The following is a 20,048-nucleotide window of genomic DNA, read 5'->3' on the forward strand; positions in this document are numbered from 1 at the left end:
AACTTAGTGTCATTAGCAATCTTACATATGCTACACTTGGTCCCATCTTCCAAATCGTTAATGTATATTGTGAAAAGTTGCCCAGCACTAATCCCTGCAGCACTCCAACTGCCAACCAGAGAAACACCCAATTCCTCCAACTTTCTGGTTTCTATTGCTTAGCCAATTTTCTGTCCATTACCCTCAACTCCATGCATCCTTATCTTATGGATAAGTCTTTTATGCAACACCTTATGGAATTCTTTCTGGAAATGTAAGTATATGGCATCCAACATGCAGAAGTTGCAATCTTATGCTAAAGTTGTATAGGATGTTTCTGAGGCCAAATTTGGAGCTTTGTATGTGATTCTGGTCACCCACCTACAGGAAAGTTATCAATAAGCTTGAAATAGTGCAGAGAAAATTTACAAGATATTGCCATGACTTGATTACCTGGGTTACAGGGTGAACGAGGGAAGATCTTACAGAGGTATACAAAATCATGAGGTTTATAGAGGTGAATACATGCAAGATTTTATTCCTCAGGTTGGGTGAGACTAGAACTAGAGGTGACAGGAGAAATATTTAAGGGGAATCTGAGGGGGAAACTTCAGAGGGTTGTGCAACTGTGGAATGATGTGATGTGAGTTCAATTATAGCATTTAAGAGAAGTGTTAAATTCTGGATGAGAGAGTTATGAAGGGTTATGGTCCAGGTTCATGTAGTTGGGACCAGACCAGCATGGAGTAGATGGGCTGAAAGGCCTGTATCTGTGCTGCATTGCTCTATGATTCTATGATCTTTTCCCATTCATCCACTGAGCTCATTATATCCTCAAAGAATTCCAGTAAATTTGTCAAGCAGGACCTGCTGCATCACTGATAACAGTACTGTGCCAAGGGCCCCTGATTATAGAAACCCTGCCCTTCCCATCAATGCACATGGCTGTGGTGGATACCTAGAACTTTCCACCGCCAGGAACTGGTGGTAAAGAAGGCTTTTGGCACACTGGCATTCGTAAATCAGGGCATTGAGTATAAAAGTTGGGAAGTCATGGCGCAGTTGTATGGAACACTGGTAAGGATGTACTTGGAGTATTGCGCTCATTTTTGATCACCCTTCTTTAGAAGAAATGTTATTGATCTGGAAAAAGTACAGAAAAGATCTACAAGGATATTGCTAGGACTTGAAGCACAGTGTTATAGGGAGAAGTTGGACAGGTCTTTATTCTTTAGAGTGTAGGAGACTGATGGGTGATCTTACAGACGTGTGTAAAATCATGAAGAGCATTGATAAGAAGAATGCACTCGGTCTTTTCAGAGCTGCTGAATCAAGAACTAGTGGGCATAGGTTTAAGGAGAGAGGGGAAAGGTTAAAGAAAAACTTGAGGGGCGACATTTTAAAGACAATATGTAAATCAGCTACCAAAGGAAATGGCTGAGGCAGGTATAATAGCAACTTTTAAAAGACATTTGACCAGGTACATGGATTGGAAAGGTTTAGCAGGTTATGGGCCAAGTGCTGACAAATGGGATGGACTTGGATGGGGCTTCTATGTCAGCGGGGACCAGTTGGGCTGAAAGGCCTATTTCCATACTGTACGACTTTCTATCCCAGCAATGGCCTGTGCGAGTTGGTGTTGGATTAATCATACAAGCCCCGCGGTGTTCAGTGCCGAAATGTTGAGCTCATGGTGGCATCCAGTCAATTGCGAGAAACAGCAGTGGCTGCTCCGTGTGCTGACAGACCACGTGGAGACCTGGGCCGTACGGCACTGTGCTACCAGAGGGTGACGGCAACTTCAGTCACATTCAACAGATGTGGTGAGTGACACCATAAAATCTGAACATGCCAGCAGCTGGCAGAGATTCAGACCAGGTCCCCAGCTCAGCAGCATGCAGCCTAATTCAATGTTCTTTTAAAGTACAGGAGTACCTGTGACTGTTTGGACCAGAGGACTAAGAGCACTGTAACAAATAAATGCTCTGTGGCCTAGTACCAAGTGGACTACTGCTAAATGTCCACATTCTGTGAGGAGAAAAATACAATAAAATCACATTTATAAATGTTCTGAGTAGATTTTCCAATATGTTTAGCTCAGTTCTGAAGGAATGCAATGGGCTGGAGTAGGTAACTTCTCCATTTTTCAAGTGGAGACCACTTCGGGGGAAAAAACATTCAAAAAGAGAAAGTATTAAGTACTAAATTAACACATTTCCATCTGGAACACCTCTGGATCCTAGTCCCAGATCTTGATTAAGTTCTAGCCCCTGCTTTTTAGCCACACGCCTGGTCTGATTCCACTATGCTGTGTCTGCAGGCTCGGCCCTGATCAAACCCATGCTCTGTGTGCACACCTGCCCACGCTCTCATCCCAGCTTCTACTGTGGCTGTATTCAGCATCAATGGGTGCGTTTTCTGCTTGCAGGCCTTGTAATGAAGAACAATGAGATATACGATGCACTTAATTTCACCTGCTTCTCACATGGCTTCATGCCGTCTTGCGGTTGCACTTACATTTCTTGAACTCACTCTGAGCCTGATCAAGCTGGAGGCCTCTTTGGCATGGTCATCCTACACCGCAGTTCAAGGCTTCAGGTGTCAGAACCTATGGCGTTCTCAACTGGACCATCTACTGACCTTTTTCAGCTTGTATTGCCGGAAGTCCTTCAACTATTTTTAATCATCCCTGATTAAAGATGTTTCTAAAAGATATTCAAATGGATGCAAATATATTTTTTAGAAACACTGAAAAACTACTTAAAACACCTTGAAGTGCTAAAAAAAAATTAAAAGAAACAAGCACTTAAATTGAACAACACTCATCTACATATTTTTGGAATGAAGAATAACTCTTCCTTTCAGATCGGTGTGGTCGCATTACATATACGACATATGCCTGGTATGAGTCTTGTGGTGGAAGGTGTGGAATGTATCCATCTGTTCATGTTGAGGTATTTGTGTCTGCTTCTGAACTCAAAGCTGAGTTCAGTAAGTCAGACACAGTGACATCTGACCTCCAGATCATTGCTGAATGACCAGGCATGGTAGTCAGGAACAAGCCTGATCACACACTACACGTTGGCAATTACTCTCTGCAAAATTGGCAGCTGACTACCGACATGATCCAGCCCAATCGATTATTATAAAAGAGGAAATTACTAAACTTTGTTTAGTAATACTTTACAAAGATTCAATAGCAAAGCATAATGTGAGAGATTTTCTACAAATTGTTAGTTAACAAACAAATATTTCCAACACGCTAATTATGAAGTGAAAAAATGACTTGCACTGCATGCAGATTCACTGGGCCAGATTAGATAGACAGCTGGCTGGATTGTTGCTTTCTCTTGATTTCCCTTAGGACTAACTAAAGCGTTAAGCCAAAGCTAGCTCTGCGTTCACTCATTCTTACTTTCCATTGCCTGCTGTTTACTGGTTCTCCCATGTCATTTACTGGTCTGTCTCACAGCATGCATGCACAATTACAAAAAAAGGACTTTCTGTCTATTGATGTCCCTCACTCAATAATTTTATGATCCCTAAAATCCCTTAACATCCCTAAAATCATATTTGGCCCCACTTCCTCTTCCTCCCCCTTATCAATTGAATTGTTGATCTATTCTTTACCATGTGTTCAAAGCTACTTCATAGAAATAATGGATATACATCTGGGAGAAGCTTTCATTTTGATAATAGTAGCATTTCTGGAGCTGGAGTTTTATTTAAAAATCTTGTCTTGTTGCTATTGACTTAAAAACCAGAATCTCTTTCCTATATATCTTAAAAACAGACTTGACTCCCTTTTATTTACACATTATATAAGCATCTGAAATCTTTCATATTCTACAATTCTTACGACTGGATATTTATTGCTGCACTGCTTCCCAAATAATATTGCTATCTTATTTATTTAACTGTAATGGGGTTATCAGCTTTATCGATGTATTGTATTTTTCTTCAGCGTAAAATTATTTCTTAATTATCCTCATAATCTGGAAATTCACTCACCTAAAAACATTTTCTACAATTAGAGTTCGACTTCTCCTTGTGTGAAACTAACTACCTGTGTGCACCCCACTAGAATCCTGACCCTCCATGAATAGCCAATGAAGAGAAAAGCTATTACCTGGGAAAGGAGTTGATGCTGGCCAGACATTCTTCGTGGTCCCAACCTCACATGTCCGTGGGATCCCCCTCATCCACGATGGTTGGTCTCTGGTTGCTGGAGAGTTATCACCATTACGTATTTGGAGCTCCTGACTCTTACTGTGTTTCTTATCAGTTGAACTGGTGGATCTACATCCCATTGGCTCAAGGTCACCTTATTGGTTCTAGTCCAGGGCTACAACCAACGTTGTCTCATAGTTCTGCACCCCAGCCTTGTGTATTTGTGTCTTTCAACTCTGACTGATCCAAGCCAGTTAAACTAGGTGACTCAGACAGAGTCTAATGAAATTACAGATTGCTTCTTTGGCATGTCTAGCACTTTGCATAATAGGTAGCTGCACTTCTGAGAATGGTCTCAGGTTTAGCAGGCCATGACCTGAAGCTTCTTGTGTCCACATTCAGTTTCTCTGATTAGATTATCCCAGTCAGTTTAGAATCGACAAAATGGGGTGGGGGTTAGTCTGCTTCCCCTCTCCTTGATTCATCTGAATCCACTAATTTATTGACTAGTTCTCTTTGTCAGGCTCCACTGTCCTTGATTCATTCAAATCCACTAATGTGTAGACTCCCGTGAGGCGGCGCAGCACGGCAGCAGCAGCCTTTCAGACCTGGTGTTATTTTAATTTAATTTTCTATTTTAAGTTTGATACACAATTTTTGATTAGAGCACATGGATAACAGAGCGGCTATCTACCATCGCCAGTTACTACTACAATACAGAGATGGCCCTAAAACAAACCTTCACAGAGATCTGCTGGCGGAATTATGCGACGTTGGCTTGCTGAGGGGAACGGGCCTACAATCCTCAGACTTGCCTGATGCTGGGAGCCGGAGATGGAGATGTCGAAAGCAAAGATGTTGAGGCAAACTGGCAGGGGTCCGTGCCAAGCTAAAAGCAATCCCTAGCCGGCCGGCTCTCCTGTCCATTCTGCTCTCCAACGTCCGCTCCCTGGGCAATAAAATGGACTACATCCAACTCCAATGTAATACTCGGCTGGAGTACAGAGTTTGCTCCGCGTTTGTCTTCACAGAGACATGGCTCGCTGATGGGATTTCGGATGCTGCCATCCAGCTAGATGGGCTAGCTTTGTTTCATTTGGACAGAGATGCAGCTGTCTCTGGTAAGACTTGTGGTGGTGGTGTGTATGTTTACATCATTAAGAACTCTGTGCTGGTTTCCAGACACTGCTCATTGTTAGTGGAGTTTGTGGCAGTTCGATGCAGACCATTTTATTTGGCACGGGAATTCACCTCTGTCCTTATATTCAGTGTCTACGTTCCCCCCAGCACTAATCTAAGGAGGCGCTCTGTGAACTGTACAAGGCTATTAGCTCTTACAAAGGTGAAGTAACTCTGAGGGGCCAAAGGGTACAAAGTCGCCCCCTCCTTTTTGAGAATCGCAAGATCGCTATTATTTCGGGCCTGAGACCCAGGAAATGAGAGAGAGACACCCAGAATACATAAGGTTTGGAATGTGTCCTGACATCAGCGGAATAGAACAACTGATAACTGCCATTGTCTCTTGGAGAAGGAATTGTGTATTGAGTACTGTACTATTCATGGAAACCCCTCAGGGGACAACCAGAATGGTCTGGTTGAGGGATTGCATCATCCCAACCTGATTGACACCTGAGACCCCGTGAGTAAGGATAAAAGAGGGGTCAGGGAACACCCCTTTAGACACACCAGGAGAAACCCAGGAGAAACGCTAGAAATCCCGGGACAGCGCTTTAGAGCGAAAGCCGGTGGGGACTCGTGTGCGTCCTCCCTTGCCTGGGGTGGCGGGCTCACCACGAAAGAATGGTTTAGCTAAAAGAGAGGCCACAATTGAATGGCCATGACAACGAGACCATGACGGATCGAAATCATAAAGGAAGGTTGGAAAAACCCATAGTGGTAAATGTTCCCATTATCTCTCTCTCTCTCTCTCCAACAAAGTGCAACACAGAGACAACCAAAAGATGGCAGCTTGTGGAACTGCAGTGAACTTTATATTTCCATCGGACAATACATTATCCCCTAGACAACAATAGAGCTTCTATCTTATTGATTATTATTATACCTGCACTTTTAGGTTTGGTATTGATGACGTATATTATCTGTATATTTGCATTGATATTATTTTTGTCTATTTTTACTAATAAATACTGTTAAAAATAGTATCATCAGACTCCAATGGACACCTCTATCTTTGCAGGTAAGTAACCCAGTTACGGGGTACGTAACATAGCGAACTGCAGAACACACACCCTGATGGCCTGTTTATTGTCGCCGGTGATTTTAACCACGTGAACCTTAAGTCAGTGATCCTCAAATTCCATCAGTATGTGGACTTTGCAACAAGGCGGGAGAACGCATTGGACCTGGTTTAACACAAACATCCCCGACGCGTACCGGGCAGAGACCTGCCCCCACCTCGGATACTCAGACCACATCTCTGTTATGCTAATTCCAGCATACAGACCGCTTGTCAGGCACTCCAGACCAGTTCAGAAGCAGGTGAAAACCTGGCCAGCAGGAGCCACCTCTGCTCTTCAAGACAGCTTTGAGCACACTGACTGGCACATGTCCAGGGAGGCTGCAATCAATGGCGACTCCACCAACTTAGAGGAGTACACAGCATCAGTGACCAGCTACATCAGCAAGTGCATTGATGATGTTACTCTGTCCAAGACCATCACTATATGTGCCAACCAGAAGCCATAGATGACAGCAGAGGTGCGTGCGCTGCTGAGGTCCCACGACTCCGGCTTCAGATCAGGTGACAAGGCAGCTTTAACAACAGCAAGGGCCAAACTGTCCCGATCCATCAGAGGGGCAAAGCATGCACATGCCCAGCTAATCCACATTTACTTCCAGGACAGCGGTGACACGCGGCGCATGTGGAAGGGCATCCAGGACATCACCAATTACAAGGCAACGGCACCTGACTGTGCAGGTGATGCCTCCCTCCCAAATGCGTTGAATAACTTCTACGCCTGGTTTGAGGCGGAAAATGACGTGGCGGCGAGGACGTCAACCCCTCCTACAAATGACCAGGTGCTGTGTCTCTCCGTGACTGACATGAGAAGAACCCTGTGCAGGGTCAACCCACGGAAGGCTGCTGGATCAGACAACATCCCTGGTAGAGTGCTCAGAGGATGTGCAGACCAGCTAGCAGATGTTCTCACTGACATCTTCAACATCTCCCTGAGCAGCACCACCGTTCCAACGTGCTTCAAGGCCGCCACCGTCGTCCCCGTGCCGAAGAAGTTTTCGGTGTCCTGCCAAAATGACTACCATCCCGTCGCACTCACATCCATCGTCATGAAGTGTTTCGAGAGGCTCGTCATGAGGCATATCAAGACCCTGCTGCCCCCTCACTGGACCCCCTGCAGTTTGCATATCGTCCCAACCGCTCAACAGCTGATGCCATTGCCATCACCCTCCACCTGGCCCTAACCCACCTGCATAAAAAAGACACATACGTTCGGATGCTGTTCATAGACTTTAGTTCAGCATTCAACACAATCATCCCTCAGAAACTGATTGGAAAGCTGAGCCTACTGGGCCTGAACACCTCCCTCTGCAACTGGATCCTAGACTTCCTGACTGGGAGACCTCAATCAGTCCGGATCAGAGGCAGCATCTCCAACACCATCACACTGAGCACAGGGGCCCAACAGGGCTGTGTGCTCAGTCCACTGCTGTTCACTCTGCTGACCCACGACTGTGCTGCAACACACAGCTTGAACCACATCATCAAGTTCGTCGATGACACGACTGTGGTGGGTTTCATCAGCAAGAACAATGAGTCAGCTTACAGAGAGGAGGTGCAGCAGCTAATGGACTAGTGCAGAGCCAACAACCTGTCTCTTAATGTGAACAAAACAAAAGAGATGGTTGTTGACTTCAGGAGGGCACAGAGTGACCACTCCCCGCTGAACGTCGACAGCTCCTAGGTAGAGATTGTAAAGAGCACCAAATTTCTTGGTATTCACCTAACGGAGAACCTCACCTGGTCCTTTAACACCAGCTCCATAGCAAAGAAAGCCTAGCAGCATCTCTACTTTTTGAAAGTCCATCTCCCACCCCCCATCCTCATCACATTCTACAGGGGTTGTATTGAGAGCATCCTGAGCAGCTGCATCACTGCCTGGTTTGGTAATTGCACCATCTCGGATCGCAAGACCCTGCAGCGGATAGTGAGGTCAGCTGAGAAGATCATCGGGGTCTCTCTTCCTGCCATCACGGACACTTACACTACACGCTGCATCCACAAAGGAAACAGCATTATGAAGGACCCCATGCACCCCTCATACAATCTCTTCTCCCTCCTGCCGTCTGGGAAAAGGCTCCGAAGCATTTGGGCTCTCACGACCAGACTATATAACAGTTTCTTCCCCCAAGCTATCAGACTCCTCAATACCCAGAGCCTGGACTGACACCAACTTACTGCCCTCTACTGTGCCTATTGTCTTGTCTGCTATTTATTGTAATGCCTGCACTGTTTTTGTGCACTTTATGCAGTCCAGTGTAGGTCTGTAGTCTAGTATAGCTTTCTCTTTTTTATTATTATTATGTAGTTCAATCTAGTTTTTTGTACTGTGTCATGTAAACCATGGTCCTGAAAAACATTGTCTCATTTTTACTATGCACTGTACCCACAGTTATAGTCGAGATGACAATAAAAGTTGACTTGACTTGACTGCAGTTCCTTCTGGCCAACATAGTATATTGGTGTATTTAGGTATGAACTGGAGGATATAACTTTGGATACATATATCAACCTATGCTATATGTTGGATATGGCAACAGTAAAGAATCTTTAACTTACTCAGTAGCAATATAAAGAAGAGCCCATGGTTGATTCATTGGCAAGGTTTGGACTACTATGGATGAGCAAGTAGGAAGATAGATAGTCGACATTTCGGGTATGAGTCCAGATGTTGAATCTCGACACAAGATATTGGCAGTTCATTGCTCTCCATAGATGCTGGCCGGCCTGCTGGGTTATGCTACTGCCTTTGTTGCTTCCCTTCAACCATTCAACAGAGGTCCTAATTTTTACCATCCTTCCTCACTCTGCCTCACCCCCTAACCTTGCCACTTCTCTGGTTGCTGTTTCTGATTGTAAGTGTTAGTGACTTGAAGAGACCACCTTTCTGGTTTGAGTCTCTCTGAAGATGTTTAGTTTCAGGTCTCACTGAAAATGTCACTTTCAAAATGTTGTTACTGACACTGTAATACCACTGTAATAACACGTGTGTAAGTGACTCTATTCAATATTTTATTATCAGCAAAATTAGGCAAAAAGCCTTATTCTAACAAGTGTGTCCCATTAAAATGTGGTCTGAATACTCATTTTCTGAATGTTGTTTATGGCCTTTTAAAGCCTTATCGGTGCTGGTTTAAATTCAGTATATTTCCCTTTTGCTTCCATTTCTGCCTTCTCCCAGAGATATCCCTGTCCTGGAGTAATTTTCCACATTTCGTCTTCATCACAGCTCAGCAGCCTTCCTTTTGGTTTCATCTATGTTGCTTTTATCTTGGTCTTCATTTTAGACTTAAGTCGTCCCTCACTCAACCTCCAAATGTTGTCTCTCCTTATGATTTTAAATCACATATAACTGGAAAAAATATGTGATTCACTCTGATACTAATTCAGAATTCTGCCTTATCTGAATCTTCCTACACCTATAATTCAATTTGTTTTACATCTTACCTAAAAAGAAATGACACTGAATCTCTATGGCACAGTCCCATTGTGCATATAAATCAGAGTCCCATAACTGTGTTGGTGACTCAACTATAAACTAAACCACATGATTCATTGCAAGAATTGTCTTGTTCAAGTGACAGAGTAAAAGGATTGGATTTTTACAAAGTCACATCCTGCACAAATATTTAAACAGGGATGAAATTTTTAAGAATCCGGAAGTGCTGCCAAATTCTAGCATTGTTTAACTCATTGCATCTAACTAAGTACAGTTGAAATGGGATTTATCTTTACCTTGTTCATTCTGAGCTGCTTGACTGCAATTTTAAGTTATCTGTGTCAAGTCCAATGCACAGAGTCCTCTTTAAATAGTGCTTAGGTTACAAAACCATCATCAAAGCATGATCTGGTATCTAAGCTGAGAGAGAATGGGTGGCTCCCTCACCAGACCGAGCATCCATGGACCCAGGAAAGGGCCAGAGGAGACTGATAAGGAAGCATTTTAATGAATGGTTTTATGTTTCCATGTTAACCAATCAGAATAGTAGTCGTAGTAGCAGTACTCCTCCAAGTTACTCAATAACACTTTGAAGGCTTCAAGATGTCAGTTGCGTATTTGTGAAGTGGAACCTATTTCTGTAACAGAAGTAACTACAGAAGACTCATGTTCCTATTTTTGCTAGGATATAGAATGAATCCACTCGACTCATTGAATCCTTGCGACTACTCAGAGTAGTCCCATCCCTTCTACTCCTCAACTTGTTTCTCTAAGACCTATTCTCCAAGCCATCCAAGTTCCTGTCGGAGTGCAGCAAGCTATCCTATATCATTTCTCTCCTTACTGGAGAGCCCTTGCCTGGGCCACTGCACTCTGGGAGAAGGGTTCACCTGTCTGTGCCTGTGCTGACCTCTTTCCAGAGGCTTTGAGGAGGGTGTTCTGTCACCCCGCCAGAGGACATAGGTCTGAGATAAAGCTCCTAACCTTACACCAGGGTGGCCAATTACTCAAGAGAATTTTGTACCTTGACTGCAGAGAGCAGTTCGAATATGGAAGCGCTAACTGCGCTATTCCATTAGGGATCGAGTGACGAGCTAAAAGATACCCTTGCAGTCTGAGACCCAGAGGCTTATGGACTTGGAGATTTGACTTAATAACCCATTAATAGAAGGAGAGGAATAGATGAAGGGTAGCATTCTGAAGAGACTCTTCCCCTGAATGTCCTCCATCCTCTCCTATTCCCCAGGTTAGGACTCCTCTGCAACTGCCATTGGTCCCAGCCTCTGAGGACCCTATGGAAATGGTCTGGACCAGACTCTTCTGAGCTGAAAGAGAGAGAAGGAGGGGGAGGTGCTGTATTTAGAGTCCAGACATTACAGGACCTCTTGTCCCAGGCTTTCATGAAACTCCCCGGACCGTCCAGCGTAGGGAGGGCTGTAACAGTTGCTAAGTTCACTCCCCACTAAGCTTCCTCTAGAGTAGTGCTCCCCATGTCACTTTCATGGGAGACCAAAAGCATTCCCTCGACACCTTTATTGACTCCAGTGCAGCGGTGAAGTTTTTGGATCTTGGACTGGCCAAAAGATTGAAAACCCCCTTTCGCCTCTCAATCAGAGGCTCAATGTCACAACCCTGGATAGGAGACCTTTGGTTCCAGGGTGGATCAACCATCAAACATCCCTGCTCAAGCTCATGATTGGCCAGAAAATAGAATCAATTCAGCTCTATCTCGTTCATTCCCTAGGAACGCCAATAATTCTGGGTTACCAGTAACAGGAGCCAGTTGGACTATTGGCATCGTTCTGGGCTGGAAAGCCAGTGCAAAAAGAAATGCTTCCAAAGGGGCCTAAGACAGCTTCTGAGTCACCCCTCAAGACTACTTACCACCCCAGATCAAAAAAAATCAAACACCAGATGCTCTCTGTTGACAGTTCGAAACACCTAACGGGGAAGAGAACCCTTCAACTATAATTCCCAGGTCTAGAGTGGTAGACCTGGGAATTGGACTTGATAATGCACTGAGCCCAAGAGTAACATGGGGAAGACCCAGGTAATGGACCTCTCAGATGCATCTTTGTTCCAGAATCTGTTTGGAGGGGTTCAACTGGGGATACGCTTTGAACCTTCACACACTAGAGTCTGTCAAGAGCTGTTGCTGGTGGCCAGGCGTGACTAAAGATGTCGGGGAACATGTCTGAGCGTGTGATGTCTGCACACAAAGTCAAGAACCCTGAGCACAGTCTCAAAGTCTGCTTCAGCCTCTCCCCATTCTTACTCAAGTCAAGTCAAGTCATGTCACTTCTTATTGTCATTTCGACCATAACTGCTGGTAGAGTACATTTTTCAGGACCATGGTGCTACATGAAACGGTACAAAAACTACACTGAACTTCGTGAAAACAACACAGAAAAAAAGAAAATACACTAGACTGCAGACCTACCCAGGACTGCATAAAGTGCACAAAACAGTGCAGGCATTACAATAAATAGCAGACAAGACAATAGGCACAGTAGAGGGCAGTAAGTTGGTGTCAGTCCAGGCTCTGGGTATTGAGGAGTCTGATAGCTCGGGGGAAGAAACTGTTATATAGTCCGGTCGTGAGAGCCCGAATACTTTGGTGCCTTTTCCCAGATGGCAGGAGGGAGAAGAGTTTGTATGAAGGGTGCGTGGGGTCCTTCATAATGCTGTTTCCTTTGCGGATGCAGTGTATAGTGTAAATGTCCATGATGGCAGGAAGAGAGACCCCGATGATCTTCTCAGCTGACCTCACTATCCGCTGCAGGGTCTTGCGATCCGAGATGGTGCAATTTCCGAACCAGGCAGTGATGCAGCTGCTCAGGATGCTGTCAATACAACCCCTGTAGAATGTGGTGAGGATGGGGGGTGGGAGATGGACTTTCCTCAGCTTTTGCAGAAAGTAGTGTTACTCCCTGGGTCGCCTCAGGCTCGCTCAGCTCGTTCTCGTCTAGGGGGAGCAGCCTTCGGCCCCGCCAAACTGGGTAATCAGCTGGTGTGGATGCTGTGTGATGTCCCCACCTCGCCCAAAAACAGACAGTACACCATATGCGATTAAATGAGTACAATTTATAAAGGTTACTATAACTAAGTGATTAATAACGATACAGTATATATGAAGAGAAAAAATAAAGAAAAGGCGCCAAACTTATCAAAGTCCAAACCACTTCGCGCACAGCCGTTGGAGCTCAATTTCTGAAGTCTTCTGGCCACCATTTGATCCCCTCCGAACTCCTCGACTCGCAGCTCAGGACCCTCTGAACTCCTCGGACTCTCCAAACAGCTCAGGACCCTCCGAGTGGTCAACCAAGCACATCTAGCTTCATCCCCCCCACCTCCGGAGAATCTCCCGGCCTCGGACCCCCCTTTGGGGTCCGATCCTCACCCAGCTTAGAGCATTGCGTCCTCTCTCTCGACCCCCTCGCGCCGATCTGCCCAAAAGCCCGTCAACAAAAGCTTACAGACTCAGAAGAAAGAACATTAATCCCCATTTGGTTTACAAAGGAATACCATTCTCGTTATCAGTAAATTAGCATTCCTGCTAGTTAACAAAAAAGAAGAAACCCTCTTTACACTCTCCCTCCACCAAATAAAAGTCATGTCCTCATGACTACTAAATAACTCGCCACCTATCCTGCCAACACACCGTAACCCAAGCACAAACAGTGACATCTCCTCCCCACACAGTAACCCTCACGCCCTGTTCCTCAGGCGCTACTTAGGCCAACTATCTGGGAGTTCCCTAACCCTTCTGAGGCCTCCGTACCCCCTCACCTAAACCCTTCAGGCTCGGACACAACTGGGGATACCTTGGGCCCACTACCAACTCCTCTCTCAACCTCTCACTCATGCCCCACACTGCACACAGCTAACCCTCCCCGCTACACCTGACTCAATGGGAGAAGGGCCAAAGGTCTCTTCCTCAATCGAGGGAAAGTCAGCAAAAGGCAGCATGTACCACACATCCAGCACATCATCCATCGAATCTGTATTCTTCCTCATTCCTGTGATCGGTAGCTGCTGTTTGATCTTCTCCAAACGGAAACACGTGGCCTGCACTGCTCCTGCAGTCTCTTCAGCCTCCTGTTCAGTATTCACTGCACTTCTCTCCAGCTTTTTCTTCCTCATGACTTCTTCCAGATCAACTTTCAGGTTTTGCACTTCATTTGAACTGTCGATGGTCATCTTCAGGTTCCCTTCAAGCTTCCGCTTCTCTCTGCTGAGATTCGTCTGTAATTTCTTCATCTCCGCAAACTCCCCTCTCCGGGTTCTCAGTTTGCTATTACCCTCAGTCAGACAACTTTCTTCATTCTCTCCAACTTGTAAGTCTTCCGAATGGTTCCAGATCACTTTCTCCAGTCTCTCCGTCTTCATTTCAAACTTGATTCCGTAGAGACAGTCACTCACGAGCTGCGACCTTCGCCAGCCCTGGCACGTGTCCCGAAAACACTTTAACTCGGTAGTTCTCAGCTGCTCCTGCAACGACCTCACTTCATATTCTCCTGAGGCAAATCCAAACACCAAGAGATCATCCACATACACCAAAACTCCAAACGCCTCCACATCCCCTATGGTCTTCCACCTGCCCCGCAGGAAGGTTGAAAGGGCTCCAGATATGCCCTGTGGCATCTTTTCGGACCGAAGACTCCTAGGGAATTTATAACGGCCGTCTTCTCCTTGTCGGCCCCACTCATCGGGATCTGGCAACATCCACTCCTCAGATCCAGCACCTTAAACCACTTCGCAACACTTAGATAGGCCATCGCCTCTTCGGCCCTCAGGGCCATATTCTGGTCACTGACAGTGCGCCTCTTCAATGCAATATAATACATACACTCGCTGCCTACTTCTTCCACGGCTTCAGGGGCCAGTCGCCGCAACCTCTCTCTCTCCGAGGTGTCTTCAGCAGTCAACTCCGCTCCCTCGTGGTCCACTAAGAGGGTCTCACCCTCAGATACTTCCCCCAGGCCGTACCACCACTGGCTCTTGTTTGAATTCGGTATCGGCCCAATGCTGCTACACACGTCCGCACAAGCAGCTCGAAACCTTGGGTGCATCGACAATGTCTCCAAACAGCGCTCACCCACCTCCTCCGGGCAGGCCCCCAAGCGCACCAACAGGATATTGGTTCTCTCTAGAACAGAAACGCTGCCCGTCTCAACAGGGTCCGGACACATCAGCATTAACGATTCCTGAACCTCAGTCTCCTCCACATTTGCCTCTAAGAACTCCATTTTCACTGACCAACAACCGTCGTCTGGATAATCACCGGCACTGGTACCCCGAATCTCCAGTGTCCTCAATGTCGCCAAGGGTAAATGCTTCCAATAATGGTTATGAAACAAACTGTACAGCAACTTAACCGGCGCCCCGGTGCCGAGGATGGCTTTAACTTGACTTCCATCCATCCGTAACAACACCTGTGCGCATGGCCCCTCTAAGCCTTCAGGAATACTGTTCCTTTCGGGAGTTCCTTGGTACATTGCTGGGAACGTGCTCCCCCAGAGACCCCAAGCCGTTCCCCCAGTGGGCCTCCTCTAAGTTTCCCGACACCTCTCGAATCAACGGAACAGCCGATCCCCTTGACAGATCCCCTTGGCACCACAAGCAATTTATCTGCCCCCCCTAGGCAAAAAGGGATACCCTAAAAACTTCCCACCAATCTCCTGCCACAGATATGATAAGCCCCCCAGCTGCGGCATTTGACTTCCAGTCAAACCACACGCATTTTCCCACACTTTCCCAGAACTGGCAGCGGTCACTTCGAGGTAATTGCGCCCGACAGTTCTAACAAAGTCACCAGCCCGTCTACTCAAACTTTCAACCCGTCCCTGTCGCTTTCCCTCAGCCAAGCACTGCCACTCACCCAACAACTGAGGGGTCTGCTCCGCCCACGCCTCTGCCCCTTTAGGGCTGGACGTTATTCCAACAACCGGGCGAAGCCCACCACTGCTGAAACATCCCAACCTGTCACTCCTCAATCTCCAAACAGTACGGACAACCCATGGTCCCACCACCATTTCGTCAGCCAACAGCAACCACCCCACCCAACACACACGCAGCGATAACCAGCAATCACACACCCACAAAGGCACACCAACTCTTCGCCGCAGACACAATTTAAAGAGGGTGATCACACAGCTTCCACAGAAATCAATCCCGGACGAGCACCCCACAATGTAACTCCCTGGGTCGCCTCAGGCTCGCTCAGCTCGTTCTCGTCTAGGGGGAGCAGCCTTCGGCCCTGCCAAACTGGGTAATCAGCTGGTGTGGATGCTGTGTGATGTCCCCGCCTTGCCCAAAAACAGACAGTACACCATATGCGATTAAATGAGTACAATTTATAAAGGTTACTATAACTAAGTGATTAATAACGATACAGTATATATGAAGAGAAAAAATAAAGAAAAGGCGCCAAACTTATCAAAGTCCAAACCACTTCGTGCACAGCCGTTGGAGCTCAATTTCTGAAGTCTTCTGGCCACCATTCGATCCCCTCCGAACTCCTCGACTCGCAGCTCAGGACCCTCCGAACTCCTCGGACTCTCCAAACAGCTCAGGACCCTCCGAGTGGTCAACCAAGCACATCTAGCTTCATCCCCCCCCCCTCCTCGGAGAATCTCCCGGCCTCGGACCCCCCTTTGGGGTCCGATCCTCGCCCAGCTTAGAGCATTGCGTCCTCTCTCTCGACCCCCTCGCGCCGATCTGCCCAAAAGCCCGTCAACAAAAGCTTACAGACTCAGAAGAAAGAACATTGATCCCCATTTGGTTTACAAAGGAATACCATTCTCGTTATCAGTAAATTAGCATTCCTGCTAGTTAACAAAAAAGAAGAAACCCTCTTTACAGCAGAGGCGCTGCTGGGCTTTCTTTGCTATGGAGCTGGTGTTGAGGGACCAGGTGAGATTCTCCTCTAGGTGAGCACCAAGAAATTTCGTGCTCTTAACGATCTCTACTGAGGACCAGTCGATGTTCAGCGGGGAGTTGTCGCTTTGTGCCCTCCTGTAGTCAATGACCATCTCTTTTGTTTTGTTCACATTCAGAGACAGGTTGTTGGCTCTGCACCAGTCCGTTAGCCGCTGCACCTCTCTCTGTAAGCTGACTCATCGTTCTTGCCAATGAGACCCGCCACAGTCGTGTCATCGGCGAACTTGATGATTTGATTTGATCTGTGTGTTGCAGCACAGTCGTGGGTCAGCAGAGTGAACAGCAGTGGACTGAGTACGCAGCCCTGGGGAGCCCCCGTGCTCAGTGTGATGGTGTTGGAGATGCTGCCTCCGATCCGGACTGACTGAGGTCTCCCAGTCAGGAAGTCTAGGATCCAGTTGCAGAGGGAGGTGTTCAGGCCCTGTAGGCTCAGCTTTCCAATCAGTTTCTGAGGGATGATTGTGCTGAAGTCTATGAACAGCATTCGAATGTATGTGTCTTTTTTGTCCAGGTGGGTTGGAGCCAGGTGGAGGGTGATGGCAATGGCGTCGTCTGTTGAGCGGTTGGGATGGGACGCAAATTGCAGGGGGTCCAGTGAGGGATGCAGCAGGGTCTTGATATGCCTTATGACCAGCCTCTCTCAACACTTCATAATGATGGATGTGAGTGTGATGGGACGGTAGTCATTGAGGCAGGACACCACGGGGACGATGGTGGCAGCCTTGAAGCACGTTGGAACAGTGTCAGTGAGAACATCTGCTAGCTGGTCTGCACATCCTCTGAGCACTCTACCAGGGATGTTGTCTGGTCCAGCAGTCTTCTGTGGGTTCTTCTCACATCGGCCACGGTGAGACACAGCACCTCGTCATTTGGAGGAGGGGTGGACTTCCTCGCCGCCACATCATTTTCCGCCTCAAAACGAGCGTAGAAGTTATTCAGCGCATCTGGGAGGGAGGCATCCTACCCTTGGTTCCACGTGTCTATGGACTTTGTCACAGGTCTTCTGGCATCTCAGTGTAATATGGTAATTATAGTGGTTATAGATTGATTTTCTAAGGCTTGCTGCTTTGTACCTCTTCCCAAACTACTATTGGCTTCAGAGATGGCCAAACTGTTGTTACAGCGCATCTTCAGGGTTCATGGTTTTCCCCTGGACATTGTTTAGATTGCAGCCCCCAATTTGTCTCCAGGTTTTTGAAATCCTTTTGTGAGCTAGTTGGGGCCTCTGCCAGTCCATCATATGGATCCCATCTGCAGACCAATGGGAAAATGGAGAGTTTCAATCAGGACCCTATCACCTGGAATGACAACCTGATCTGGGCAGAACTTGCGTGCAACACACTTCAACATTCATCTATTGGGATGTTCCCTGTTGAATGCCAGTTTGGGTGCTGCCCCCACTGTTTCCAGAACAAGGAACAGAGCTGGTGGTTCCAACAGCAGATCAACTGGTCTAGAGGTGTCACCAGAAATAGGTTAAGGTGAGAGAGACATTGTTGGCCAATTCGTGGCAACAATACCAGACCAACCAGCAGAGAAAACGGGGACCAGAATGCCTTCCCAGTCAGTGAGTTTGTCTGTCAACTATAGATCTCCCCAGGTGGGTTGAGTTCAGAAAATTTGTCTATTCAAAATCCTGTGATGTATCAACCAGCTACCTACTTTCTCCAATTCCCGAGCACCACGTGGATTCATCCCGCATTCCATGTATCCTGCCTCAAGCCCTTGAGTGCCAGTCCCTTGGCTCCAGTTTTCAAACCTCCTTTGTCTTCTACAATTGTTGAGGGACAACCCACCAACACAGTTTGGTGACTTTTGGACACCTGCATTGTTTAAAGTAAAAGGTAGTACCTTGTGGATCGGGAGGGAAAAAAGCTAGATTCCTTTTCAGGACATTCTGGCCTTATCTTGATAGAGGACTTTTATCAGTACCATGCTGATCACCCTGGGGGGTCAGGAGCTGGCTGTTTTTGGAAGGGGGCGGTGTGGTTTCTGTCATGGTCCAACTGAACAGCGCAAGCATCCAAGTTTCAAGTTTCTGCACTCCAGTTCCCCAGAGTATGGCTCGCTGCCACTGTCACTTTAAGACTCAGACTGCCAATTATTGGCTGCCACGTTCCTTCATGGATGGTCAGGCCTCGTGCTGAGCACTCAGTGCTCAACTGTAGGAGTTCCATTTCTAGTACTGCTGTTTGTGATTTTGCCTTTACCTTTGTTTGTGTCATCTTGTTTATTTTGAGTTTGAGTCTGAGTCAATTCTAGACCTCACTCTGCACAGGGATTCACCTGCATCCATAGCTCTCGGTAAACCGGTGTTTCCGCTTGGCCACTTCTATCAGACTCCAGCACTAGGTTTAATTTCTGTAAGCTAATTTACAACTAACATGTCTTTGGGATGTGAGAGGAAATTGGAGAACCCAGAGGAAACCCACACAGTCAGATGGAGAGAGTGCAAACTCCATACTGACAGCATGACAGGTCAGAATGGAAGCTGGGTTGTTGAAGTTGTGTGACAAGTGTGGAGCCTACAGAACCTCTGCAGCATGCTGTGCTCTGAATGTTGCACAAACCAGGCAGATAGTAATCATTGAATTCAGTGGCCTGATCAAACAAGCCATTCACAACCTTAAGGATGCCACCTCATCAGATGGAGATGTATCTTGTGCAGTTGTATTCATGGGAGAAATTATTTTTCAGCCACTGATAGTGCTGGAAGTGAATTAGGATGTCTCTGCTGGTTTATACTGTTTACATAGCTAATATTTTCATGGTGGCTTGATCACAGGGCCCTTCTTCCAGGGCCAGCAAATAAAAATACCCCAAGCAGCAATATGAGAGTTCTCTGGGCAAACAGTAAATGAAAGTAGATGGTTCCAAGGACGATCTGAGCCCAGAAAACTTGTGGAAGCACACAAGCACCAGCAAAATAATTATTACTAAACGTGAGACAGATGAATTCACACTTAAGGATTTGGATTCAAAATGGCACTCATATAGCATCTGATTAGTAGGGAGATGACTAGTTGAAGCACTGTTTTGGTACAACGAATATATTATAGGGTTAGGTCCTCATTTGCACTTTTCTCTCATGGTCTTATAACCACACTGGATAACAGTGGTGCTACTAGCAATTCATGGGTGCTCTTTGTTACTTAAAACAGGTGGCGATTAAAGATTGAAATCTTTGAGGTGGGTGAGCGGGTGTTCAGTGCTGTCTTCCAGCCTCTCACTGGCTGCTGCTGGAGGAGGGTGTCTGCATGT

This window comes from Hypanus sabinus, chromosome 3 (genome assembly GCF_030144855.1).
Source record: "Hypanus sabinus isolate sHypSab1 chromosome 3, sHypSab1.hap1, whole genome shotgun sequence".
Taxonomy (NCBI): domain Eukaryota; kingdom Metazoa; phylum Chordata; class Chondrichthyes; order Myliobatiformes; family Dasyatidae; genus Hypanus; species Hypanus sabinus.